Genomic DNA, 27,861 nt, shown 5'->3' with positions numbered 1-27,861 from the left:
GCATCAACCCAAAACCTAACCCAAGCCGAATCAGAACTCACACATGGAGTTGAACCCTCTTCAGATTTAAAAACACTCATTTAACTGAACCTTCATCTGCTGAAGTCACATCAGTCGTTTCAAACACTCATTTAACTGAACCTTCATCTGCTGAAGTCACATCAGTTCATCAACAACACAATTAACCCAAAACTGAACTATCAATTATGATATCCCATCAGTTTAATTTTCTAATCCCCAGACTGACCTTTGATTTCGTCGAGACGATCTTTCCGTACCAACCGCGAGTGACCAGACTAATCAGACGATAAGAAGAGGGGAAAAAGCAATGCTCGGTCATTTTCCAGCTATACATTGTGGGCCCCTTCTTCCCACTCTCCCTGTTCATAATCAGTCTAATTCTGATTTCGCGGTTGGTCAGAACCGTCTTGAGAAATCCCGGGTTTCGGGCACCAAATGACAATTCCTATTTCTTTACCCGTCAGTCTGGCCTCAATAAAAGTCGAGATGGATTTGCAGGTACAGCATTAGTTGTTTTATTTGACTTGTAAGCCTGATTCATTTCACAGAGGCACAGGACACAGGAGTAGTCTCCTACGGGAAAACGAATGAACAAGGAGACAAAGGAATTTCTGCAAATACATTCAAATGGTATCAGGTTTCACATACACGAGTCCCATAGGTCATCCTATACCCCTCCTGACCTGGCCATACATCCTGATTGGCTCACTTCTCATCCCTTCCTCTGGCCCCCTTATTACCCAGCATGCTTTTCTCCTCCTTTGCTGGACACACCTCCTCCTTTGCTTTGCCATGCGGTCTGAAATCCTTTGTCTGTGAACTCACCAGAATGAGACTGGCCTATCTCTACATTACAGTAACTAATATCTCTAAAGTAACTATTTTATATCACATTTGTCAACGGCAAACTCAGCCGTAACCTTCAAACACTGGCTGGCGTGCTTCAAAGGGTACCTCAGGATGGCCACGACTGCACCTATGGAGGACCAGAAACTGCAAGTTCTCCACTCGAGGGTGAGCCCAGAGATCTACACCCTCATCGAGGATGCGGACAATTTCGAGGCCGCGATGGCCTTGTTGAAAGGACACTACATTCGCCCAGTAAACCAGGTTTACGCCCAACATCTGCTAGCGACAAGGCGACAAACCCCGGGGGAATCGCTCGATGAATTCTACCGCGCGCTCCTGGTACTGGGAAAGAACTGTGACTGCCCGCACATTTCAGCCAGCGACTGCACAGAACTTTTAATTCGGGCTCGTTCATTGCAGGTATGCTGTACTCCCAAATCCGTCAGCGGTTGCTGGAGAAAGAGACACTAGGCCTCAAGGAGGCACGGGCCCTTGCTAGCTCCCTGGATGTGGCCTCCCGAAATGCCCGCGCTTACATCCCCGATCGCGCGGCAGGCCCTTGGGCAGCAAGGAACCCACCCGCGACCGACCACAATGCATCCCCCATCCCCTCACAAGCTTGTGCCGCGCGGCTACCAGGCAACCCTGGGGGGCCCCGCTGTTATTTTTGCGGGCAAGCCAAGCACCCCCGGCAGCGCTGCCCGGCCCGCTCCTCCACCTGCATAGGTTGTGGCAAAAAGGGCCATTTTGTGGCGGTATGCCAGGCCTGGGCGGTCGGCGCTGTCTCCGGGGGCGAATGGCGCCGCCACCACAACTCTCTCCATGGGCCACATGTGGGCCGTGGGCGTTGCCACCTTAATTTTCCCCAGCCACGTGCGGGCCCCGGGCGCCGCCATCTTGTTCCCCAGGGACCACATGCGATGCGTGGGCGCCGACATCTTGCCCACTTCCAGCCATGTGCGATCTGTGGGTGCTGCCATCTTGGCTGGAGTCTCAGGACCCCGATTCGGATGACCACATACCGCCCGAGAAAATCTTCAACTTTTACCACGACCTTGCCTGGACCAGTCTCGGCCCCGAACGCTTTCAACCGCGATGACGACCGTGCTCATCAACGGGCGCAAAACATCCTGCCTGATCGACTCCGGGAGTACAGAGAGATTCATACACCCCAACATGGTAAGGCGCTGTTCTCTTCCCATACACCCAATTAACCAAAGAATCTCCCTGGCCTCCGGGTCTCACTCTGTAGAGGTCAAGGGGTTCTGCATTGCGAACCTCACGGTCCAGGGAAGAGAATTAAAAAATTTCCGACTCTACGTCCTCCCTCCCCTCTGCGCTGCCACGCTCCTGGGATTGGACTTCCAATGCAACCTCCAGAGCTTAACCTTTAAATTCGGCGGCCCTATACTCCCCCTCACTGCCTGCAGCCTCGCGACCCTCAAGGCCGACCCGCCTCCCTTTTTGCAAACCTCACCCCGGATTGCAAACCCGTCGCCACCAGGAGCAGACAGTACAGTGCCCAGGACCGGCCCTCATTAGGTCAGAAGTCCAGCGGCTACTGAAGGAAGGTGTTATCGAGGCTAGCAACAGCCCCTGGAGAGCTCAAATAGTGGTTGTAAAGACCGGGGAGAAGCACAGGATGGTCATCGATTATAGTCAGACTATCAACAGGTTTACGCAGCTCGACGCATATCCTCTCCCCCGCATATCTGATTTGATCAATCGGATTACACAATACAAGACCTCAAATCCGCCTACCACCAGCTCCCCATCCGCCTGGGCGACCGCAAATACACTGCTTTCAAAGCACCTGGGCGGCTCTACCACTTCCTAAGCGTTCCCTTCGGTGTCAGACATGGAGTCTCGGTCTTCCAAAGGGCGATGGACCGAATGGTTGACCGGTACGGTTTGCGGGCCACGTTTCCGTACCTTGACAATGTCACCATCTGCGGCCACGACCAGCAGGACCACAACACCAACCTCTGCAAATTCCTCCATACCGCAAAAACCATTAACTTAACCTACAACAAGGACAAATGCGTGTTCAGCACCGACCGTCGAGCCATCCTCGGCTACGTAGTGCATGATGGAGTCATAGGCCCAGATCCCGAATGCATGCACCCCCTCATGGAGTTTCCCCTCCCCCACTGCTCCAAGGCCCTGAAACGCTTCCTGGGATTTCTTTTCATATTACGCCCATTGGGTCCCCAATTATGCGGACAAGGCCCGCCCACGAATCCAATGCTCGGTTTTCCCCCTGTCGGCAGAGGCCCGCCAGGCCTTCAGCCGCTTAAAGGTGGACATCACAAAGGCCACGATGCACGCAATCGATGAATCCCTTCCCTTCCAAGTCGAGAGCGACACGTTCGACGTAGCTCTGGCGGCCACCCTTAACCAAGTGTGCAGGCCCGTGGCCTTCTTCTCACGCACCCTCCATGCTTCAGAAATCCGTCATTCCTCTGTTGAAAAGGAGGCCCAGGCCATAGTAGAAGCTGTGCGGCACTGGAGGCATTACCTGGCTGTCATGATATTCATATAAACATATCATGGTGCAATCACACACACACACTGATGGACAGATCAACGGACCAATCAACACACACGCACCATCACAGCCAATCACCAGTGAGAGCACACGCACTATAAAACAGGGAACACCACAGTTCCCGCTCATTCCAGAAGGACATAGCACAGAGCACAGAGCTCACAGCGTGCCACTCAGACATACACAATGTGCTGAGTGCCTCTCTAAGATAGTGTTAGGGCTGGGTCCACAGGTTAACGGGTAATGTACGAACCACAGCCATGAGTTAACAGATGTTGTTATCAAGAGTAATAAAACAGAGTTGTACCATCTACAACCGTGTTGGTTCGTTTGTATAGTGGAACACCCAACGCGACCCTGGCCAGCAGGAAATTCACGCTCCTCACTGACCAATGGTTGGTAGCTTTCATGTTCGATAATGCACAGTGGGGGGATTCCGGTTGCGGCTATGCGGAGCTAAGTCGCACATTCGGCGGCTCCCACAAAAACGGACTTTTGGGCTCTTTCCAGGGCCCCCAACAGCACTTTTTTGATGCTTCCCGGTGTGGGAAGGAGTCTATAACAGCTCCCCGTCAGTATATGGCTTCAACTAGGAATGGGGCGACAAAAAAGGTGGTGGTGGACCCGAAGAAGGTGCGAGGGAAGAAGGACAAAATGGCGGCGGGCGGAGACCAGGCAGCGTGGATGCAATGGGCGGAAGAGCAGCAGGAGGATATCCAGCGCTGCTTCAGAGAGATTAAAACGGACCTGCTAGATCCGATGAAGGCTTCTATTGATAAGCTGCTGGAGACACAGACGGCCCAAGGGGTGGCGATCTGCGAGGCTCGACAAAAGATCTCTGACAATGAGGGCAAGATCTTAGGCCTGGCGGTAAAGGTGGAGGTGCACGAGACGCTCCATAAGAAATGGCAGGAGCGGTTCAAGGAGATGGAGAATCGGTCGAGGCGGAAGAATCTGCGGGTTCTGGGCCTCCCGGAGGAACTGGAGAGGCTGGACGTGGGAGCCTATGTGGTCACCATGTTGAACTCGCTGATGGGAGCGGGGTCCTTCCAGGGGCCCCTGGAGCTGGAAGGGGCCCATAGAGTGCTGGCGAGGAGTCCCAAGGCTAACGAGCCTCCGCGGGCGGTGCTGGTGTGGTTCCATCGGTTCGTCGATCGGGAGTGTGTGCTCAGGTGGGCCAAGAAGGAGAGGAGCAGCAGGTGGGAGAATGCGGAGGTTCGGATATATCAGGACTGGAGTGCGGAGGTGGCGAAGAGGAGGGCCTGGTACAATCGAGCGAAGGCGGTGCTGCACAGGAAGGGGGTGAAGCTTGGCATGTTGCAGCCGGCGCGACCGTGGGTCACCTACAAGGACCAGCACCATTACTTTGAGTCTCCGGAGGAGGTGTGGGCCTTTGTTCAGGCCGAGAAGTTGGACACAGATTGAGGGTCGGGATGGGCGATTGGGGACTGCGGTTGATATGTTATGTTTATTTTTGTTTCGAGGTGGGGGCCTTTGTATTGCTCCGGGTTTCTTTTTCTCTGTGTTTTTCTCTTTTGGGTCAGTGAGGGTGGCTGGGGTGGGTTGGGCACTGTTTTGGTTGGGTTGATCGGGGTTCTCTTGGAGGGGGGTAGGTAAACGGAACGGGGGGGTGGATGGCGGTGAGGTGGCGGTGACAACGGGGAGGTCCGAGTGGGGATGGTATGGGAGGCACTGAAAGCGATGGTGAGGGGAGAGCTGATCTCCATTAGGGCCTACAGGGAGCGGAGGGAGCGGGGGGGGAGAGGGAGAGGCTGGTGGGGGAGATGGTGAGGGTAGACAGGAGGTATGCGGAGGAGCCCGAGGAAGGATTGTTGAGGAAGAGGCGTAGCCTCCAAGCCGAATTCGACCTGGTGACCACCAGGAAGGAGGAGGTGCAGTGGAGGAAGACCCAGGGGGCGATTTACAAGTATGGGGAAAAGGCAAGTCGGATGCTGGCACATCAGCTTCAGAAGCTGGACGCAGCGAGGGAGATCGGGAGAGTTAAGGACAGGGGAGGGAGTGTGGTGCGGAGTGGGGTTGGCATCAATGGGGTCTTCAGGGACTTTTACGAGGAATTGTACCGATCCGAGCCCCCACGGGAGGAGGGAGGGATGGGCCGCTTCCTGGACCAATTGAGGTTTCCAAAGGTGGAAGAGGGACTGGTGGCGGGATTGGGGGCACCGATTGGGCTGGAGGAGCTGATCAAAGGGATAGGAAGCATGCAGGCGGGGAAGGCACCGGGGCCGGATGGTTTCCCGGTCGAATTCTATAAAAAATATATGGACCTGTTGTGCCCGCTGTTAGTCAGGACCTTTAGTGAGGCAAGGGAGGGGGGGGCTTTGCCCCTGACGATGTCCAGGTCACTGATGTCCTTGATCCTGAAGCGGGACAAGGATCCCCTGCAATGTGGGTCTTACAGACCGATTTCCTTGCTAAATGTAGATGCCAAGGTGCTGGCGAAGGTCTTAGCCACGAGGATTGAGGACTGTGTGCCGCAGATCATCCACGAAGACCAGACGGGGTTTGTGAAGGGGAGACAGTTGAACGCGAATGTGCGGAGGCTTTTGAACGTTATCATGATACCGGCGAGGGAGGGGGAGATAGTGGTGGCGATGGACGCTGAGAAAGCCTTTGATAGGGGAGAGTGGGGGTACCTGTGGGAGGTGCTGAAGAGGTTCGGGTTTGGGGAGGGGTTTGTCAGGTGGGTTAGGCTGTTTGAGGTCCCGATTGCGAGTGTGGCCACAAACAGGAGGAGGTCCAAGTACTTTCGGTTGCACCGAGGTACGAGACAGGGGTGTCCCTTTTCCCCCCTGCTCTTCGCACTGGCGATTGAACCCCTGGCTATGGCACTGAGGGAGTCAAGGAACTGGAGGGGGTTGGTGCGGGGTGGGGAGGAGCATAGGGTGTCGCTTTATGCGGACGACCTGCTGCTGTATGTGGCAGACCCGGTGGGAGGAATGCCGGAGGTAATGTGGATTCTTAGGGAATTCGGGGACTTTTCGGGGTACAAGCTCAACGTGGGGAAGAGCGAGCTGTTCGTAGTTCATCCAGGGGACCAGGAGAGGGGGATTGGCGAGCTCCCACTATAAAAGGCGGAGAGGAGCTTCAGGTATTTGGGAGTCCAGGTGACCAGGAGCTGGGGGGCCCTGCATAGGCTTAATTTTACAAGGCTGGTGGAGCAAATGGAGGAGGAGTTCAAGAGGTGGGACGCGTTGCCGCTGTCCTTGGCGGGTAGGGTGCAGTCAATCAAAATGACGGTGCTCCCAACGTTTTTGTTCCTGTTCCAGTGCCTCCCAGTGTTCATCCCGAAGGCTTTTTTTAGGCGGGTTAACAGGAGTATAATGGGGTTTGTGTGGACGCGAGGGATTCCGAGAGTGAGAAGGGTGTTCCTGGAGCTGAGTAGAGATAGGGGGGGACTGGTGCTGCCCAACCTCTGTGGGTACTACTGGGCCGCCAATGCGACGATGGTGCGCAAGTGGGTGATGGAGGGCGAGGGGGCTGCATTGAAGAGGCTGGAGACGGCGTCTTATGTGGGTACGAGTCTGGGGGGCACTGGCAACGGCGCCGCTGCCGCTCCCTCCAAGGAGGTATACCACGAGCCCGGTGGTGGTGGCTACCCTCAAAATTTGGGGGCAGTGGAGGCGGCACAGGGGGGGAAGTTGGGGCCTCGGCGTGGACCCCATTATGGGGGAACCACCGGTTCGCCCCAGGAAGAACAGGTGGAGGGTTTGCAGGGTGGCACAGGGCAGGGATATGAAAGTTGGGGGACCTGTTTGTGGACGGGAAGTTCGCGAGCCTGGGTGAGCTGGAGGAGAAGTACGGGCTCCCCCCGGGGAACACCTTCAGGTACTTACAGGTAAGAGCGTTTGCCAGGCGGCAGGTGGTGGAATTCCCGCGGCTACAGCCACACACAGTACAGGACAGGGTGCTCTCGGGGGGGGTGGGTGGGAGTGGGGAAGATCTCAGAAACTTACCAGGTGATGTAGGAGGAGGAGGAGGCCTCGGCGGTGGAGGTAAAAGGTAAGTGGGAGGAGGAGTTGGGAGAGGAAATTGAGGAAGGGTCTTGTGCAGATGCCCTGGGGTGGGTGAACTCTTCCTCATCGTGCACGAGGCTCAGCCTCATACAGTTTAAGGTGCTGCACAGGGCACACATGGCCGGGACAAGGATGAGCCGGTTTTTTGGGGGTGAGGACAGGTGTGTTGGGTGCTCAGGGAGCCCAGCAAATCAGACCCATATGTTCTGGGCATGCCCAGCGCTGGAGGAATTTTGGAAGGGCGTAGCGAGGACCGTGTGGTAGGATCCAGGGTCAAACCGGGCTGAGGGCTCGCAATATTTGGGGTGGCAGAGGAGCCGGGAGTGCAGGAGGCGAAAGAGGCCGTAATTCTGGCCTTTGCATCCCTGGTAGCCCGGCGAAGGATTCTTCTTCAGTGGAAGGATGCGAGGCCCCCAAGCGTGGAATCCTGGATCAACGATATGGCGGGGTTTATTAAGTTGGAGAGGGTGAAATTCGCCTTGAGATGGTCGGTGCAAGGGTTCTTCAGGCGGTGGCAACCGTTCTTAGCCTTCCTGGCAGAGCGGTAGACATTGGTCAATGGCGGCAGCAGCTAGGCGGGGTGGGGGTGGGGGGGGGGCGACACTCTATTTTTTTTGTTTTTGTTATTTACACTGGAGGGTCTGAGCGGGTGTATATACTTGTTGTATTAAGTCGGGGTGTTAATGTTAATTTATTATTTATGTACAGGGGGGAGTTGGAGGGTTGCTTTTCTGGACTGTGTTTTGTACTTAACCCTGTTGGGTTCCTTTTTCATTTTGTTATTGATATTTTATGAAAACCTTTAATAAAAATTATTTAAAAAAAAAAGATAATGCACAGCGGGGCAAGGTAAAGAACGATCTTACGGTGGAGGATTGAGCTCTCCACCTACAACTATGAGATCTTGTATCGTACCGGGAAGCTAAACGAGCCTCCTGATGCCCTATCCCGCGGCCCATGTGCCAACGCACAAGTGGACCAACTCCGGGCCCTCCACGAGGACCTCTGCCACCCGGGGATCACTCGATTCTTCCATTTTATCAAGACCTGCAAACTGCCCTACTTCCTCGAGGAGGTCAGGACCGCCACCAGGAACTGCCAAATCTGCGCGGAGTGCAAGCCGCATTTCTATAGGCCGGAGAAAGTGCACCTGATAAAGGCTTACCACCCTTTTGAACACCTCAGTATGGACTTCAAAGGGCCCCTCTCCTCCAACGACCGTAACACGTACTTCCTGAACGTGATTGACGAGTACTCCCGGTTCCCATTCGCCATCCCCTGCCCCGACATGACCGCAGCCACCGTCATCAAAGCCCTCCACAGTATCTTTACCCTGTTCGGTTTCCCCGCCTACATACACATCGATAGGGGGTCCTCCTTCATGAGCGACGAACTGTGTCAATTCCTGCTCAGCAAGGGCATCGCCTTGAGCAGGACGACCAGTTATAACCCCCAGGGAAACAGACAGGTAGAGAGGGAGAACGGAACGGTCTGGAAGACCGTCCTACTGGCCCTACGGTCCAGGAATCTCCCAATCTCCCGCTGGCGGGAGGTCCGTCCCGATGCACTTCACTGCATCCGATCACTGCTGTGTACCACGACAAACGAAACACCTCATGAACGTCTCCTTGTCTTCCCTAGGAAGTCCTTCTCCGGGACCTCACTCCCAACCTGGCTGGCAGCTCCTGAACCCATTCTTCTCCGCAAACACGTGCGGGCGCACAAGTCGGACCCATTGGTAGAGAGGACCCACCTCCTTCACGCTAACCCTCAGTACGCCTACGTTGCGTAGCCCGCCGGCCAGCAGGATACGGTCTCCCTACGGGATCTGGTGCCCGCTGGATCCCCACCCACACCCCCCCCACCAACCGCACCCTCCCTCCCACCGGCACAGCCCACGGCTGCCCCCTTCCCAGGTGGATCGGTTCTTCCACTGGTCCCACCCAGGGGTGATGAAGCTACCGAAGAAGCCAAAGTCACGCTCCCGGAGTCACGGATGCCCGAGCCGGCGCCTGCATCACCGCTGAAACTGCGACGATCACAGAGGACGGTCGGGCCCCCGATCGACTCATTGCTTCATTCTGATATGTACATGTAAAATGAATACTGTAAATAGTTGTGACATGTAATAACGCAAAACACTGTACCACCATAACCTCTACCACTGTATGGCGCGAGACCACCATCCCTGCCGGACTCTTTTTTAACAGGGGGTGAACGTGGTAGTCTGTATTAGGGGTATTACGGTACCCAGGTTGATGCTGTAAGACCATTGGTGTGGGAGGTACCTGAGACTGCTATATCATTGGTGAAACCTGCCTGTTGGTTCCGCCCAGTAAGGCGGAGTATAAGAGTCTGTGTCTCCCTAGCAGCTGCATTCTGTACCTGCGCTGCTGGGGGAAACATCTAGTCCAATAAAGCCTTCAATTGTCATCCAATCTCGCTTCTGGAGTTATTGATCAGAGCATCAGCCAGCTGACCTCTGTGAAGGAAAATGTCATTGGACTTTGACTCTGGACACATGTGAAACAATGGTTCCTTTGTCTGTGGTCTCTGCCTTATAAATCTTTCTTTCTCTATTCCATCTTTATTGTATGAGTGAAAAGGAGGCAACATTGCTACCCTCCTTCCACTTTTGAGTGTGTGTAAATAAAGTAACCCTACCATGAGTTTGCTGTGGGATTATTCATAGAAATTGAATCACACCAAAGCTGAGGGGTTGGAAAATACACCCCTGCTTATAAAGGGGGAAGTCAAAATCAAAATACCTTTCTGTTTAAGAACATGTGTTGAAAGGAGCAATCAGGGCTATTTAAATTAATTCCCCTCCTGTCCGTAACACTTCCCAAAGCTTTTCCAACATCCAGAAGGCAAAGGTAGGAGTGTGCTGATTAAGTGCAGCTCCAATAATGCCCAAGGAGCTCAACACTATCCAGGACAAACTAGCCCATCTTCTTGGCACCATACTCTCCACCGTAAACATTCACTCTGCCCTTCACACTGTGGCTGCAGCATATACACCCAGAAAATGCATGGCAGCAACTTGCCAATCCTTCATTGATCGCAACTCCCAAATCTGCAATTTCCACCCAGGACCAGCCAGGAGACACATTTGAGTCTCTCCCAAACATGCATCATCCCAACTTGGATGAATATTACCTTTCCTTCATCACTGCTGAGTCAAAATCCTTGAACTCCCTGCCTAACAGAACCGTGGGAATACCTTCACGACATGGACTGCAGCAGTTCAGGAGAGTGACTCATTATCAGGGAGAATGCAAGAGACGTTATCCTTGCTCGCGATGCCCACAGCCTGCAAATTAATCAGAAAAAAAGCCATGGATGTTGATTCTCACTCTGAGGACGCCCTCTGTGTTCTCCATCATATCTTGAACACCCAAGAATAGAAAACGTCAGCCATGTTTCTTCAGTGTGTTGCACATCTTTATGTTGTGAGGGATAAGCCCGTTCTTCCACACTGTCAGTATGAATTGAAGACCTGAGAGTACAATATAGTAGCCATTTTACTGAGTCTTGCTTTCTTTGAGCTGGGGGAGTAGAATTACCTATTTAAGGCGATCCTTCCATTTTAAACATTTACTGCGTTTAAACCTTCAACTGCTCTTACCTGTTCCATCCATTTACTCCAATTACAGAGAGCAAAATAATACTTATAGAACGTTTTGCTTTGATATGTCACTGCATTCAAAGCCTTAACAGCAGAGTAAAATTGAGATAGAGGAATACAGCAACAAATAAACAGCAGCATCAATATTACCTCCAGCAATGAGCAGCAGTAAAAGAACAATAAACAGTAGACAGTAGCCCTAACTCCTCCCATCCCACCTGCCACGGGAATCATCCCAATGGGACAGATAATTTAAAAAATTAAAATTTAGAGTACCCAATTCTTTTTTTCTCCAATTAAGGGGCAATGTTAGCTTGGCCAACCATCTACCCTGCATATCTTTTTGGGTTGTGGAGCTAAGACCCACGCAGACATGGGAAGAATGTGCAAACTCTACACGGACAGTAACCCAGGGCCGGGATCGAACCTGGGTCCTCGCCGCTGTGAGGCAGCAGTGCTAAGCACTGTGCCACCATGTTGCCCCGGGGAGAGGGGGGGGGGGGGGGGGATAATTTGACGGACCAGCGAAGGGTCCTTTGACCTCGGGCACGAATTTCAGGTCCCGGGTAGGTGGGACTGGAAAATCCTGCCCTGTATATTGTGTTGGCACAGAAAACAAACCTACTATAGATTAGGATGCAAAAGATACTTGTCAAAATATGCTTGATGCACGATCAATTAAACTCAAAGACGAGGTTGTAACATAACTGAAGGCTTTAATAGACTTGATCTGTTCCCCAGCAGCTTCGGTACAGAATGAGGGCTGCTGGGACGGCACCTGTTCTTATACCCCGCCTGTCAGGGCGGAGCCACATACCAAACAGCCAATGGTAAGCTGCTAGGCTTACCCAATGGTCTACAGCCTCTCAGGTACTGCAATACCTGATACTACCACAATGCTTTTAACTGTTTTCATTGGAATTATATTGCAGAAGAACCACTAATGGGAAATTTGGAGTATCGCCTCTTTGAAGGCAATGTGCATGTTATGAAAAAAAGGCACCTGCAGCTTGCAAACGCGAGAGGATGAGCGTAACCCTTTTGGGATATCAACTATTTTAGCATGAATAACTATAATGTTTTATGATGAAAGGCTGCAGTTTTAAAGTGCAGCAAGCACACCACCAAGGTTGAAAAGAACAGGAAAAGAATGGGATAAATTAAGAAGCAGTGGTTAAGTGACACCATGCTTGAGTTTTAAGCTCTCTGGACTAAATCGATTCCCAATTCTCTTTAATAAAGAGACTCATCCCTTTGCTGTGAAGTATGCTTTGACTTCAAATCCATGAATATTTGATGCGTCTGAAGAATTCTGGATCTTTTAGAACTTCTTCACTATTCCGTCATTGTGCCATCTAAATGAATAATGCATAGAAAATCATATGGTACTGCTGGCACCCCTGAGAATTGAGGAGATGTTCAGACAATTGCAGAAGTCACAACATGCTGACTTAGAAGGCATTGCCTGCTATGAATTTTGTGGAGTCACTTCACAGACCAACATGAGGCCACTGGGGAGCAATAAAGTCTCTTTAAGTTAGAGTGCACTATTTAAAATGAATGTTTCACAACATTTTGTTTGGCAGAAAGACGGTGGAAAATAGAGCGAAGCAAAGGCCTGTGGGGGTCACAGCAGTATCGTGAAAAACAGTTATTTCCATATATTGCTAATTTGAGAAAGAAAAATCCTTTTAACCCCACAGAGCCCCCAATTTCTAAGCCAGAAGTAAAATAATTCTCCAAGGCGTTCTGAGAATTAAAAAAATACATTTGGGAAATCACCTCTTTCTTCTTTTTAAGTTCACTTTCTTCTCCATCTTTAGTGGTTGCTACAGGCTCACTATTGGACAGAATGAGGCTTCAACGTGGGAAGGTTTGGAGGGGTTGGGATTGAATTTCTACAGGGATTCTCTCACATTTCTGCCATAGCTTTTGCTGAAGAGCTTATGGGGAAAATCCAACCTTTAGGTAATTTTACAGGATTTATGAGGCTAGTCTGGTGAAGTGACTGGGGGGGGGGGGGAGACGGTAGTATGTAGTGGTAATACCACTGGGCCAGTAATCCAGAGAGTGAGGCTAATACTCTTGGAATGCAGGTTCTAATCCCGCACTGGTTGCTGTTGGAATTTAAATTCAGTTGATAAATTTGGAATATAAAGTAAATCTCAGTAATGGTGGCCATGAAAGATCATGGATCATCGGAAAAAAATAATCTGGTTCGCTGCTGTCCCTTAGGGAAGGAAATCCGCCGTCCTTTCCTGGTGTAGCCTACATGTGACTCCAAACCCACAACAATCTGGTTCATTCTCAACTTCCCCGCTGAAATGCCCCTGGCAGCTCACTCAGTTCTAGGGAAAATTCGGGATGGACAACAAAGGCTGACCTTGCCAGTGACACCCGCTTCCCAGGAAAAAAAAAGATGAGTGGGAGAGCTGGAAGTTCACTCCTTTACTATCACTGTTGCACTAAGATGATTGCGGGAAGGTGAATGATGTGACCCAGGGATACTTCCTCACCAATATTCTCTGCCCATTGGAATAACAGCAGTGTTTGAATCTTCCTCCAACGTGGCGCTGTTGGCGGAAGAGGATTAGGTTCGGTCTTCTACCTATCGTGGCAACTCCGCTGTGAACCTAATTTATATTACTGGGATGGAGCCCATTAACGCGCAGGTCACGCTCCAGCAAGATCCCTGGCACATCGAGAACGTCTGCCATTGCTGCCTAGTGAAACATGGGCAAGCAAATGGAATAGAAACCAATGCTGAAGGAACATTTCCTTTCAGTTGGAAAAGAGAATTTTACTGATCCCAGGGCCTTCTGGAAACAGTATGTGCCCTCAGTATCATTCTTCTTTCAGACGCTGTCGCTACATCATTGTCTATCTTCTGACTATTTCCACACCTTTCCAAATTCAGCTTTACTGCTGTTATAACCCACATGGGTCTTACAGGGTAAGGATGATTAACTACCCAGTAGATCTTGCAGAATACGAGTTCCCCCGATAAGGGGGGGTGGAGACTTTAACAATGTCTGGCTATGTATAAATAGAGTCAGCCAGTAAGGCACCAGCTAGAGAATACCCCGTATGGAACTACTGGAGCTGCATATAATAGTAGTTGTAAAATAAAGTAAGTTTTTGTTTCAACAAGCTCAGTGTGGATTCTTCCTGGCCCTTAGGAAAATTGCACTCGACATCAGTGGATGCATGACATAATGCTGGCCCCCAATAGATGGATGGATAGGTAAGCTTTCATAGTGGTAAAAGGTTGCTCATTCATCTCTAAAACTGGGGTTAGAGGGCACGGTCATGTCATATAACCCACGATGCATGCTGTGACAAAGACATTATCGCAGTACTGTACAGAGCTGAAATCAAACGACTAGAAAGGAAATACAAGAGTGTCAGCAGAGTTTGTGAGGGAGATAGAGTGTGAGTTACATTATGGAATTGCAGCTGGATGAACAATTTAGTGAGATAGTTGTCAATGGAAGAAAGGACTGAAGTACTGAAGATTTTTTTCAACTTTCACAATGCATTGCCAGCTTAATGCCATTTATCACAGCTTGCAACCATCTTATGCAGCCGCAGTCACAATATGATCTGATGGCATCAGCACCATGTGGTAGAAAATTACATTTTTAGTTGTGAATGAGCCGGGGTTCTTTGATCTGCTTTAAAACTATTCCTCAGAAGGTTACATGTGAGTACAACTTACTTGCTATAAAATGTAATTTAGATAAAGATAGGTTTGCTGCCTTTCATTTCTGGCACTAGGGGGTCTGTTTATCCCTGGTCTGCAACGTACTAATTTCTTGCATTTAATCATACTGTGTGCTGTTTGTTCCATGTGGATTGTTCATGCACAAAACTGATGTGCATGGCTGATTTTGTACTGCATAGAAAACCAGTTAACCCCTTTGCCAACCACTTTTGTCGTGGATTTAGGTTATTCCGGACCTGATAATTCCGGACTCTATGACTAACCTATGCCCTAGATTAACCTATTAAAAGAGGGAAACCTGTTTTCCTGCCAAGACTCAGAATAGATCTCACGAAGGGAGAATGCTTTTCCGGATCTCAGACAGTTAAACAGGATTTCAGTTACTTTTTATAGGGAGAGTTCAGATTCGTCACTCATAACTAAATCGATACCTCTTGAGGTCGTGGGTCCTATCGCCGACTTAGGCTTCCTAAATGAGTGTCTAGGAGATCAACCTCGAGATTAATTTTCACACAGTATGATTTTAATTAAAGTATCTTTATTGTGAAAATACTACCAATAGATACATACTGAATTGCAGAGTTAAAGTATAAGTGGACTAAACAGTCCTTCTAGTTATCTACTAACATACTAACTTCTCTCAATCGAATGAGATATCTAAATATGGAAAAAGCCTTAAAACATCTCTATCAGTTTCTTAGTGCATTTCTAAGAAGTTATTGCAAAACCATACTTAAAACAGGTTTTGTCCGAAGAGACAAGCTTCCTGGGAACAGAACTGACTCTCGCCCTAAGAGGGGGGTCAGCCTCCTCCTTTTGTACATTAAACTTGCTTATCGGTTCAGGAAGGCATTTGTTACCGTGGCATTTATTGTTGGTTAATTACCTGTAGCCAAATGGCTAATTGGATGTACTATCACTGATAGATCTTTTAATAGTTGTATTGTCTGTGTAATTATCCAGGGTTCTAAGATATATTGGCAAGGGAGGGGCTGGTTGGTGCCTGCCTCTTGTCAGGGTGACATTCTTCCCAGATATCAAAACAGACACTTTTGTGAGGGTGTTATCCTAAGTGTCAAGAGGTATAGTTAGGGAAATATTTGTGTATCCATTTATCTGGAGAATTCCCTGTCCTTATATTTTGAATACTTTAAGGTGCAGGGAGTGATCCCAAATAATTTTATGTCTGTCAAAGAAGAGCTTCTAATTGTTTGATACTAATGAGTCCTTGGAACCAGCTTGGAGTCTCTCCCATCAGGTGGTAACCTCTATCTGACCCTTAGCTGGAGTGGTTTTATTCCATCTTGAATTAGAATGCTGTGTGTATTACTGCCTTATTTTTAATCCGAATTCTGCGGTGAACGTGATATCCATCACACTTTGCAGTCAATTAACCACTCAATTTTCACACTATATTCAATGCGATTTTGCGGAAAAATCTAAATGCCAATAAAAAGTGCTTGAATTCATTTTGAATTTATGCAAAGTACAATCAGCTATATTTGCGGTTCTCCCTCACTTTCGAGTACAAATTTAAATTCCCTTGACTCCATTTCCGAACTCCCTATTCTTGCTGCCAGCAAGGGATGGATTGCCATCCAGGTTTTGACACTTAGACTGCTCTGCCAACTAAAAAGAGTTGTCTTACACATTTGTCCTCACACAGCTGTTCAGTTGAAACGTTTGATGCAGCCCTCTACAAAGCTGCACAGAGCAGGAAACAACCAAACTACCTTCCCACGGTACAATTTCCCAGCAGTAAGCACATTCCAATTTTGGAGCTCATGCAGACTGTCAAATTGACAGACCATGGGAAGTTTCAATGAGGATTGCCACACAGAGCACACTTGGGCAGGTGTACACTGTGATCCAATCTTCTGCTGAGAAGAGAAAATCTATCCGTGGAGGTGCACAATGTCCGAAGAGATCTTTTTGATTTCATGTGTTCTTTCCTGTTTTCAGAAAATGTGAAGCATTTACTAGCTGTTTTCATTACATTATTCCTGCTTTGGCATATTATTATTTATTTATTTTAATACAAATTTAGAGTATCCAATTCTTTTTTTTCCAATAAAGGGGCAATTTAGAACATAGAACATAGACCATAGAACATTACAGCGCAGTACAGGCCCTTCAGCCCTCGATGTTGCGCCGACCTGTGAAACCACTCTAAAGCCCATCTACACTATTCCCTTATTGTCCATATGTCTATCCAATGACCATTTGAATGCCCTTAGTGTTGGCGAGTCCACTACTGTTGCAGGCAGGGCATTCCACGCCCTTACTGCTCTCTGAGTAAAGAACCTACCTCTGACATCTGTCTTATATCTATCTCTCCTCAATTTAAAGCTATGTCCCCTCGTGCTGGACATCACCATCTGAGGAAAAAGGCTCTCACTGTCCACCTTATCCAATCCTCTGATCATCTTGTATGCCTTAATTAAGTCACCTCTTAAACTTCTTCTCTCTAATGAAAACAGCCTCAAGTCCCTCAGCCTTTCCTCATAAGATCTTCCCTCCATACCAGGCAACATTTTGGTAAATCTCCTCTGCACCCTTTCCAATGCTTCCACATCCTTCCTATAATGCGGCGACCAGAATTGCACGTAATACTCCAAATGCAGCCGCACCAGAGTTTTGTACAGCTGCAACATGACCTCATGGCTCCGAAACTCAATCACTCTACCAATAAAAGCTAACACACCGTATGCCTTCTTAACAACCCTCTCAACCTGGGTGGCAACTTTCAGGGATCTATGTACATGTACACCGAGATCTCTCTGCTCATCCACACTACCAAGAATCTTACCATTAGCCCAGTACTCTGTCTTCCTGTTATTCCTTCCAAAATGAATCACCTCATACTTTTCTGCATTAAACTCCATTTGCCACCTCTCAGCCCAGCGCTGCAGCTTATCTATGTCCCTCTGTAACTTTTAACATCCTTCCGCACTGTCCACAACTCCACCGACTTTAGTATCATCTACAAATTTACTCACCGTTCCTTCTACGCCATCCTCCAGGTCATTTATAAAAATGACAAACAGCAGTGGCCCCAAAACAGATCCTTGTGGTACACCACTAGTAACTGGACTCCAGTCTGAACATTTCCCATCAACCCCCACTCTTTGTCTTCTTCCAGCTAGCCAATTTCTGATCCAGACTGCTAAATCACCCTGAATCCCATGCCTCCGTATGTTCTGTAGTAGCCTACCGTGGGGAATCTTATCAAATGCTTTACTGAAATCCATATACACCACATCAACTGCTTTACCCTCATCCACCTGTTTGGTCACCTTCTCAAAGAACTCAATAAGGTTTGTGAGGCACGACCTACCCTTCACAAAACCGTGTTGACTATCTCTAATCAAATCATTCCTTTCCAGATGATTATACATCCTATCTCTTATAAACCTTTCCAAGATTTTGCCCACAACAGAAGTATGGCTCACTGGTCTATAGTTACCTGGGTTGTCTCTACTCCCCTTCTTGAACAAGGGGACAACATGTGCTGTCCTCCAGTCTTCTGGCACTATTCCTGTTGACAAAGATGCCTTAAAGATCAAAGCCAAAGGCTCAGCAATCTCCTCCCTAGCTTCCCAGAGAATCCTAGGATAAATCCCATCCGGCCCAGGGGACTTATCTATTTTCACACTTTCCACAATTGCTAATACCTCCTCCTTATGAACCTCAAGCCCTTCTAGTCTAGTAGCCTGAATCTCAGTATTCTCCTCGACAACATTGTCTTTTTCCTGTGTGAATACTGACGAAAAATATTCATTTAGCACCTCTCCTATCTCCTCAGACTCCAAGCACAACTTCCCACTACTGTCCTTGACTGGCCCTACTCTTACCCTTGTCATTCATTTATTCCTGACATATTTATAGAAAGCTTCAGGGTTATCCTTGATCCTACCTGCCAAAGACTTCTCATGTCCCCTCCTGGCTCTTCTTAGCTCTCTCTTTAGGTCCTCCCTAGCTAACTTGTAACTCTTGAGCGCCCTAACTGAACCTTCATGTCTCATCTTTACATAAACCTCCTTCTTTCTCTTGACAAGTGTTTCGACTGCTTTAGTAAACCATGGTTCCCTTGCTCGACCACTTCCTCCCTGCCTGACAGGTGCATACTTATCAAGGACACATAGTAGCTGTTAGTGTGGCCAATTCATCTACTCTACACATTTTTTTGGGTTGTTGGTGTGAGTCCCATGCAGACACAGGGAGAGTGTGCAATCTCCACATGGACAGTGACCCGGGGCCAGGATCGAACCCGGGTCCTTGGCGCTGTGAGGCAGCAGTGTTAACCACTGCACCATGGTGCCGCCCGATGCTTTAGCATATTATGATAATGTCTTTTTAATCTGTTCTTAGAGGGCTTACCATTTTGGTTGATTAATTGGTATAGGTTACTGGAATCAATGTTAGGCAAATGATTGCAGATGATCAATATACAATTAATAGGAGCAGAATTATCCATTCTCTCCTAGATTAAGATTTCTGGAACATATAGGGTTAACACAGGACTGAGTACAGTACTGCCCATGCAGTGATGTAAGCGAACACATGACCTATACCTAGCAGGCAGTCTTGTGTTGTTACAGAGCCATGTGCGCAAGCCGGCATGGAATCAGCTCCGAGCTTGAATCCATTACTGCATATACGTACACACTGTTAACCTACTTAAGATTACAAAGCCTTCATTAAGAGCTACTGAATGGTATCCAACATCCTACAACAATTTCAACATGCAAAAACACAAAGGCTAAATTGGATAGTACCCAAAATTGGGCTTGGCGATCACATTCATCAATTACTCTTCTGTTCAAAATGAATGTGGGCAACATGCTCACTTCTTATTTGAATTATTGTGGTGGGCAGCTCAGTTTTGAATATGGTGCTGAGTGATTGCACCACCGCAGTAGGGGGCCCAGGATCCAGCCCCATCTAAATCTGGCCAGCACTGCTTAAGGAAGTCCTACTAAACCTTTATACAGCACAGTTGAGGCCTGGGTTGGTGTATTGTGTTCGATTTCTGGGGCACAATTCTTCGGGAAAGTTGTCAAGGCCTTGGAGAGGATGCGGAAGAGTTTTACCAGCATATTATAGGGATAAAGGGCGAAATTCTCCAGTATCAGCGCGATGTCCGCTGACCGGCGTCAAAAACGGCGCAAATCAGTTGGGCATCGCGCCGCCCTAAAGGTGCGGAATCCTCCGCATCTTGACGGGCCGAGCCCTAACCTTGAGGGGCTAGACCTGCACCGGACTGATTTCCGCCCCGCCAGCTGGCGGAAGTGCCCCGCCAGCTGGCGAGGAAATGACATTGCCGGGCGGCGCATGCGCGGGAGCGTTAGCAGCCGCTCACGGCATCCCCGCGCATGCGCTGTGGAGGGAGTCTCTTCCGCCTCCGCCATGGTGGAGACCGTGGCGAAGGCGGAAGGAAAAAAGTGCCCCCACGGCACAGGCCCGCCCGCGGATCGGTGGGCCCCGATCGCAGGCCAGGCCACCGTGGGGGCACCCCCCGGGGCCAGATCGCCCCGCGCCCCCCCCCAGGACCCCGGAGCCTGCCCGCGCCGCCTTGTCCCGCCGGTAAGGTTGGTGGTTTAATCCACGCCGGCGGGACAGGCATTCTAGCAGCGGGACTTTGGCCCATCCAGGCCGGAGAATCGCGGGGGAGGGGGCCCGCCAACCAGCGTGGCGCGATTCCCGCCCCCGCCGAATCTCCGGTGCCGGAGAGTTTGGCAATCGGCGGGGGCGGGATTCACGCCAGCCCCCGGCGATTCTCCGACCCGGCGGGGGGGTCGGAGAATTTCGCCCCAGGATTTCAATCATGTGCAAGAGGAGGGAGAAGCTGGGGTTCTTCCCCTTCGAACAGACAAGGTTAAGAGGAATCTCCTGTTCAAGGGGTGTTCAAGATCACAAATGCTTTTGGTGGGGTAAATAAAGGTAAACTGGTTCCGGCTGCGGAAATGTCAGCAACCAGAGGACACCGATTTAAGGTGATTGGCAATAGAACCAGAGGTCTCATGAGGAAACTGAGTTCTTGTGGTATGAGTTGAAAGCGTGGTGGAAGCAGATTCAATAGTAACATTCAAAAGAGTATCGAACGCAGTTTAGAAGGTAAAACATTTATAAGGCTACTGGGAAAAAGGGATTATCTTTAAAAAAAAATGTATTTTATTACAAACATGTATCAAAACAGGCTACAGCAAATAAACACCCGGGAGCCATACTTCCCAACAATCAACTATACAATCTGTACAGATTTCCCCCCTTCACTCCAGTTAAATTCGCCAGCGTGCAATCAGGGAGGCGAAGGCCACGACATCGGCCTTCGTCCTTTCCATGAGCTCCGGCTTCTCTGAGACCCCAAATATCGCCACCTAGGGTTCCGGGTCCACCTCCTCCTCCACTATCCTGGTTAAGACCGTAAATACTCCCGCCCAAAATCTTCCCAATTATCCGCAACCCCAAAACATGTGCACGTGATTCGCTGGCCCCCGCCCACACCTCTCACATTCATCTGCAACCCCCTAAAAGGAACCCACTCATTCTCGCCCGAGTCATGTGCACCTTTTGCACCACCTTAAACTGTATCATGCTCACCCTTGCACAAGAGGAGGTCCTGTTACCATGCGCAGCGCCTCACTCCATACTCCCCAATTGATCTCCCCTCCCAACTCCGCTTCCCATTTCTCCTTGATTGTCACAACCCGCTCGCCTCCCTCCTCCCCCAGCCACTTGTATATATCCCTAATTCTTCCCACCCCTTCCATATCCGGAATCAGAAGTTGCTCCAGCCGGGTGTATCCCGGCAACCTAGGGAACCTCCTCCAGACCTTTCGCGCAAAGTCCCTAACCTGCAGATACCTGAACTCACTCCCCTTCGACAGCTCTACCATCTCCCTTAGCTCCTCCAGACTGGCGAACCCTTCCTCCAAATACAGATCCCTCACCTTGACCACTTCCCTCCATCTCCTGTACACACTATCCATCCCCCTCAGCTCAAACCCATGATTCTCGCACAGTGGCGTTAGAGCCGACATCCCTTCCACCCGAAAATGTCTCCTCAGCTGATTCAATATCTTCACCGTGGACTGCACCGCCGGGCCCCCTGAATACCTACACAAAGCTATTGGCAACGCTGCCGTCACCATAACCCTCAAATTAGACCCCTTACAAGATTCCTCCTCCAACCTACCCCACTCTACCCCTTCTCCTTCCCACCATCGCCGCACCTTGTCCACATTTGCCGCCCAATAATAATGAAGCAAGTTCGGCAACGGCAACCTCCCCTGCTGCCTCTGTGGCAGGGTCCTCCCCACCCTCAGCACCTTCCCCGCCCATACAAAGTCCGAAATGATCGTGTCCGGAAGAAGGCTTTTGGTATAAAGATCGGGAGAGCCTGAAAGATACGCAAGAACCTCGTCAGAATATTCCTTTTCACCACTTGGACCCACCCCGCCAACGTTAAGTGCAATGTATCCCACCTCTTAAGATCCTCCCTGGCTTCCTCCACCAGCTTTGTTAAGTTCCCCGTCCATTCCCTCGTTACCTGAATCCCCAAATACCTAAACCTATCCCTCGCTGAAAAGGGGGATTATCTACCACAGAACTGACACAGGCATGATGGGCTGTGTGAAATTCTTCTGTGCTGTATGGTTCCCCTGATTCAGCAATTGCTGAGGGTTTCTTCTGATGGCTCAGCTCGATTTGCATTTTGCCGATAACATCACTTACCTCAAATAAAAGAATATTTGAGACTATTTTGCCTACTTATTATTGAATTGAATCATACATGTCAGGCAGAATGGCTTCTGCACTTGCACACTTGGAGAATATCCATTTTCCCCCTGGCACTTCCAACAGAATTGGTGCCTTCAACACAATAGCACATCAAAACATTGCACTTTACATTAATTAAATGCTAATCGTACATAATTATAGTCGCATAAAGATGCAGCAGTAACAAACATAAAATTACAGCTTAGTACTTGAACACAAGGACTCAAAGCTCTGAGCAGGCAGAGGTGCCATAAATAATATGGCCCATAGTGACCGCAATTACTTTGCATGATATTGTATGTTATTATAAACTGTGCACAGGTGAGTCAATGTGCAATGGAGTACTTTTCAAAAGGAACTGTTTTGGCCTGACGATCAATTGCAAAAACAAATCTGACTGAAATTCTCTTTCTTGTGACTTTTCTGAGCCATAGCATGAATTTGACAATATATATGGGATGATTCAACCAAATTTATCTTGTGTACAGTTGGCCAAGCCTCATAAATTATTTGGTTTAATAAATTGGCCAAAGCCCACTTCTGGATTGAGGAAACATATGGCCAGGACTGGCAATATAGACAGTTCTCCACCAGAGACCTTTCTCCATTTGAAGGCCGAGCAAACCTCTAGCTCTCCTTAATCTGGAATAAGGCAGATCTCCACGCAGAAAGCTCAGCAAATGATTCATTATCAGTTTACAATGTGCACAACTTAGTACAAGTGAAGCGAAAAGAAAATTCAAGCAAATAAGGTTGGACAGAATTCCTGTTGTCTCCGTGGATTTTTTAATTCTTGAATTGTATTCAACTACAATCTGCAACCTCATGGCCCGGCATATCGCCCACTCTACCATTACCACCAAGCCAGGGGATCACCCCTGGGTCAATGAAGTGTGCAGCAAAGCATGCCGGGAGCAACATAAGGCATACCAAAAAATGAAGTGTCAACCTGGTGGAGCTACAACACAGGACTGTTTGTGTGCCAAACAGCATAAGCTGTAAATAATAGACAGAGCTAAGCGATTCCAAAAACGATCACACCAGATCTAAGCTCTGTAGTCCTGCCATTCTGTCGTGAATGGTGGTGGACTATTAAACAGCTCACTGGAGGAAGTGGCTCAAATATCCCCATCATCAATGATGGCGGAGCCCAGCACATATATGCAAAAGACAAGGCTGAGGCATCGCAACAATCTTCAGTCAGAAGTGCCGAGTAGATGATCTTCTGGAGGTCCCCAGCATCACAGATGTCAGTCTTCAGCCAATGCGATTCACTCCACATGACACCAAAGAAATGGCTGAAGGCACTGGATATTGCAAAGGCTATTGGGTCCTGACAATATCCCAGAAATAGTACTGAAAACTTGTGCTCCAGAACTGGCCGCTCCTCTAGCCAAGCTGTTCCAGTACAGCTATAACACTGGCATCTACCCGGGAACGTGGAAAATTGCCCAGGTGTGCCTTGTGCACAAGAAACAGGACAAATCGAATCCAGCCAATTACTTCCCTATAAGTCTACTCTCCATCATCAGCAAAGTGATGGAAGGAGTCATCAACAGTGCTATTAAGCGGTACTTACTCAGCAATAATCTGCTCACGTACACTCAGTTTGGGTTCAGCCAAGGTCACTCAGCTCCTGACCTCATTACAGACTTGGTTCAAAAGAGCTGAATGCCAGAGGTGAGGTGAGAGTGACTGCCCTCGATATCAAGGCAGCATTTGATTGAGTATGGCACCAAGGAGCCCTAGCTAAACTGGAGTCAATGGGAATCAAGGGGGAAACTCTCCATTGGATGGAGTCATACCTAGCGCAAAGGAAGATGGTTGTGGTGGTTGGAGGTCAATCATCTCAGTTCCAGGACAACACTACAGGAGTTCCTCAGGGTAGTGTCCTAGGCCCAACCATCTTCAGCTGCTTCATCAATGACCTGCCTTCGATCATAAGATCAGAAGTGGGGATGTTTGCAGGTGACTGCACAATGTTCAGCTTCATTCGTGGCTCCTAATAATAATAATAATCGCTTATTGTCACAAGTAGGCTTCAATGAGGTTACTGTGAAAAGCTCTTAGTTGCCATATTCCGGCACTTGTTCGGGGAGGTTGGAACGGGAATTGAACCCGTGCTGCTGGCCTTGTTCTGCATTACAAGCTAGCTGTCTTAGCCCACTGTGCTAAACCAGCCCCTGATATCCTCTGATAATGAAGCAGTCCATGTCCAAATGCAGCAAGACCTGGGCAATACCCAGGTTTGGTCTGACAAGTGCCAATTATATTTGTGCCACACAAATGTCAGGCAATGACCATCTCCTACAAGAGAGGATCTAACCATCGCCCCCTTGACATTCAATGGCATTACCATCGCTAAATCCCCCATAATCAACATCCTGGGGTTACTATTGATCAGAAACTGAACTGAACCAGCCATATTAATACTGTGGTTACCAGGGCAGGTCAAAGGCTAGGAATTGTACGGCAAGTAACTCAGCTTCTGACTCTGCAAAGCCTGTCCACTATCTACAAGCCACAAGTCAGGAATATAATGGAATACTCTCCACTTGCCTGGCAGAGTGCAGCTCCAACTCTCAAGAAGCTCAACACCAACCAGGACAAAGCAGTCCGCTTGGTAGCTCCCGCTTCCACAAACATTCAAACCCTCCACCTCCCCCCCCCCCCCCTACTCCCGATGCACAGTAGCAGCCATGTATACCATCTACAAGATACACTGCAGTAACTCACCAAGGTTCCTCTGACAGTACTTTCCAAACCCACGACCACTACCATCTAGAAGGACAAGAGCAGCAGACACCTGGGAAACATACTATCTGGAGGTTCCCCTCCAAGTCACTCACCACCCTAAATATATCACCTGAAATTTGTAAAAAGTTCTTAAATTCCCAGCAATATGCTCATCATGAACAACAGATTATTTCCTATGACACTCTATTGGTGATTACTTGGGAACCTAATAGCGTAGAACATTGGCTCTTAAGATGTAAGATTTTTATACATGCCGAAGGCCAAAATTCCGCTTTGACTGAAGTCTTTCTTTTGGAATTTCACACCTTCCAGCTGGGATTGAAATATTGTCCATAGAGTATTAGTATTATTGGTTGTAATGGTGGCTATCACTGGCAATATTGACATTATGCATGTTATTGAAGTTACTGTTACAATGGAATTTAATGATGGTTGAGGGAGTGAGCACCAAGGTGGGTGGGGAGGGGAGGGTGTTCAACACACACACAATCTCTCACACCCTACCTCCCAACCCATGTTTCATGGCATCCCATTCGTAAGAACATAAGAACTAGGAGTAGGAATAGGCCATCTGGCCCCTCGAGCCTGCTCCGCCATTCAATGAGATCATGGCTGATCTTTTGTGGACTCAGCTCCACTTTCCGGCCCGAACACCCTTAATCCCTTTATTCTTCAAAAAACTATCTATCTTTATCTTGAAAACATTTAATGAAGGAATCTCAACTGCTTCACTGGGCAAGGAATTCCATAGATTCCCAACCCTTTGGGTGAAGAAGTTCCTCCTAAACTCAGTCCTAAATCTACTTCCCCTTATTTTGAGGCTATGCCCCCTAGTTCTGCTTTCACCCGCCAGTGGAAACAACCTGCCCGCATCTATTCTATCTATTCCCTTCATAATTTTATATGTTTCTATAAGATTCCCCCATCCTCCTAAATTCCAACGAGTACAGTCCCAGTCTACCCAACCTCTCCTCGTAATCCAACCTCCTCAACTCTGGGATTAACCTAATGAATCTCCTCTGCACACCCTCCAGCGCCAGTACGTCCTTTCTCAGATAAGGAGCCCAAAACTGAACACAATACTCCAGGTGTGGCCTCACTCGCACCGTATACAGTTGCAGCATAACCTCCCTCGTCTTAAACTCCATCCCTCCAGCAATGAAGGACAAAACTCCATTTGCCTCCTTAATCACCTGTTGCACCTGTAAACCAACATTTTACGACTCATGAACTAGAACACCAAGGTCCCTCTGCACATCAGCATGTTTTAATATTTTATCATTTAAATAATAATCCCTTTTACTGATATTCCTACCAAAATGGATAACCTAACATTTGTCAACATTGTATTCCATCTGCCAGACCCTAGCACATTCACTTAAACTATCCAAATCCCTCTGCAGACTTCCAGTATCCTCTGCACTTTTTGCTTTACCACTCATCTTAATGGCGTCTGCAAACTTGGACACATTGCACTTGGTCCCCAACTCCAAATTATCTATGTAAATTGTGAACAATTGTGGGCCCAACACTGATCCCTGGGGGATACCACTGGCTACTGATTGCCAACCAGAAAAACACCCATTAATACCCATTCTTTGCTTTCTATTAATTAACCAATCCTCTATCCATGCTACTACTTTACCATTATACGCCATTCCAGGCATCCCAGTCAGCCTCTCCTCCCCAGCAGCCTTGTCCGCCTCCAGGCCCTAGCACTCTGGGCGTCCCGCTAGGCCCCAGGCCTGAGCACTCTCATCCCCCCGCCCCAGGTGCACCTATCCTTCCACTTTCTACCCAGAAAACTCACTGCTGCTAGAGTTTGCTGCTCTTCCAATCTGAGATTGTTTCTTTCCCTCATCTGCTGTTGATAGGCTTACTGGTGATTGAAGGAGTAGTTCCTTCCAGACTCTTCCACTCTCCTTATTTGTGTGACTGGCATTCTGGAAACAGGTACTGTGGACCACACAGAATGTCCCTCGGGCTGTCGGTTGGACAAGCTGCAGAATGACCTGTGGTCCATGAGACTCCTGGAACACCAATTCCAGTGACAATGAAAGCCACAGCTCTGTTAAATTTTTATGGATTTGGCTCCTTCCAGGAATGCAGTGGGGATATTCCGGGCAGCCGCTCAGCATTGCATCAAGAACATCAGCAATGTCATGATCAGGAGAGCTGGAGAGTTTGTGCACTATCACATTGACTCTGCTCACCAGCCAGAGAGGTTTATCAGCATTGGGCCATTGCAAGATTTCCACAGCTGCAGGGTGCAATTGATTAGACCCATGTGGCCCTCAAAGCTCCTTTAGAGCCTCCTTCAGCCTTTATTAACTGGAAATAGTTCCATCCGATCAACGTGCAAGTGGTTTGCAACCCGCAAAAGTACATCCTGTAGATGTGTGCATGCTTCTCTGGGAGAAGCGTCCCGCCATAAGAACTCAAAACCAAGTTCCCCGACATGTCATCAAACTTAGCATTACCTGCGTCCACCTTCCAAACTCTCCATGCATATTATCCT

Source organism: Scyliorhinus torazame, chromosome 12 (genome assembly GCF_047496885.1).
Source record: "Scyliorhinus torazame isolate Kashiwa2021f chromosome 12, sScyTor2.1, whole genome shotgun sequence".
Classification (NCBI taxonomy): Eukaryota; Metazoa; Chordata; class Chondrichthyes; order Carcharhiniformes; family Scyliorhinidae; genus Scyliorhinus; species Scyliorhinus torazame.
Note: the sequence above shows the minus strand (reverse complement) of the source record.